A 1,887-nucleotide genomic window follows, 5' to 3' on the forward strand; every position below is an offset into this window, starting at 1 on the left:
ACATTGGCCAAGCACTGGTCAGAGGGGCAGGAAGAGACAGGACCAGATCAAGAGGTGCAGGGGAAACAGCTGGAAGGAAGTTTGCACAGTTATCTGCACTATGGTCCCAGCCACCCGCATCTACACATACTAAATATCAATTAAATTTAAATTAAAAGAGAAAAAAATAAACACTTTGTAAAGACAAGAGATGAAAACATCCATGCCGTATCTTTGAAGAGCGAGGTGAACCCCTGCTGAAAAAATGTAAATGTAGCAGGAACCAAGAGACTCCTGGGATTACTCATTACAGGAGACGAGATTTGCAACATCTTTCTGTTTTGCAGCAATTAGCTGGTAACTGGAAAAAAAATTGAGTAGATCAACATTTTTCTATTATTAGTTTTAAATAATGACTCAGACACAGGCACTTCCTTTTTCCCCAAGCTGTAAAGAGCTAAGCACCACGACCCTGATCATGGCTTCAGGCTCATTTAAACTGCAAATATCTCTGCAGAAATTACATGAGAATGGCCTTTTTTTCCAAGCGTAACTACTAGCAATTACCTTTCATTTATAGGTTAAAAAGCTGGATACAGTATATTCACTAGGAAGAGCGTGCAGTGCCAAGAAGATGTATGTGTACAGAGGTTGGGGAAGCAAGGAGAGAGAGGGGAAAAGTCACGCCTGCTGATGGCCTTGGACAGAAACAGAGTAAAAGGCCAATATAGAGAAGTCTGCCCAAAACAAGGCTGCCTCCCAAGGCCTGACCCTGGACCTTAATTGCTGATACCATCCACAACCCAGGGAAATAATTAAGCATTTCAACTCTTTTAGAGCTGCCTGCCCAATCTGCTAAGCAGACAGTTTTTGCAAAGCAAATCAGAGAGAAAAAGAGAAGCAGATTCAGCTGACGAGACACAAAAAGTCTCTTTAAAAGCATTAATTTCCCTTGGGAAGCAGCCCACATGCTCCTAGCACAGTGGGCAACCATCACTCCTGCAGCAGGTCCCGGCAAGGCAGATGATTAAATCTGCATCAATCATTTGGTATAAACAGAAAGGCAGCAGATGAGGATGCAGCGTCACAAGCAGTAGCTGGCACTCTGAAAACAAACCAACTTTGAGTTCACCTTGACATTTGCTTATTGAAAGAAACCTTTTGGATCTTCTTCTTTCAGGGTTAAGCATCTGCACCCCTGCCATGTCCCCTTAAAGCATGCACAGGAATGAGGACATAGCACAGTTCTCAAGGGCCCTGCACTGTACGCAGCAGTGACCAGGCCATGGAGCAGCATACCACCTCCCCGTCCTGTAACCGGCTGCGATACAGTGACCTGCGTTTCTACCTAAGTTACTGCAGCGTGAAGCCTGGATGCCAATTTCTGGACAGCACATCCATCCGAGGGCACACTCTGCCCATCCAGGTTGGGTACAAGAACTTCAGGCACCGTCCTGGAATGGGACACGTCATGGAAGATGCTCCACACTACCAAGGTATACAGGGGCTGAGGAACCTCAGCTTTTTGGAAAGCAGAGTCCCTCCACCACTTTGCTGAAAGGTGAAGCTGTGCAGAGGTACTGTGTTGGCCACCTGCATGTCCTGAAACACCCCACGGGGCTTGGCGTCACTGCTCCCAACCACCATTTCCTTCCTGTGACCCTGGCATCACGCTCACCAGCTGTGAGCGGTGCACGTCACCGGAGCACCGGTATTCTTCCAGGACTGTTTGGCAGAGTCAGGCACTGACCCATCCCGTATGCCTTGAGCCCAGCTCAGAGCGAACACCAGCAGACAAGGCTGGTGAAGGCAACGCTGACAAACGAAGCTCCCAGGGAGATACGAGTGCTCTGCAAACCTCAGACCTCCAAAACAGCAGCCCTGAGACAACACACAGAGGCAGGTGCA

Source organism: Buteo buteo, chromosome 27 (assembly GCF_964188355.1).
Source record: "Buteo buteo chromosome 27, bButBut1.hap1.1, whole genome shotgun sequence".
Lineage (NCBI taxonomy): Eukaryota > Metazoa > Chordata > Aves > Accipitriformes > Accipitridae > Buteo > Buteo buteo.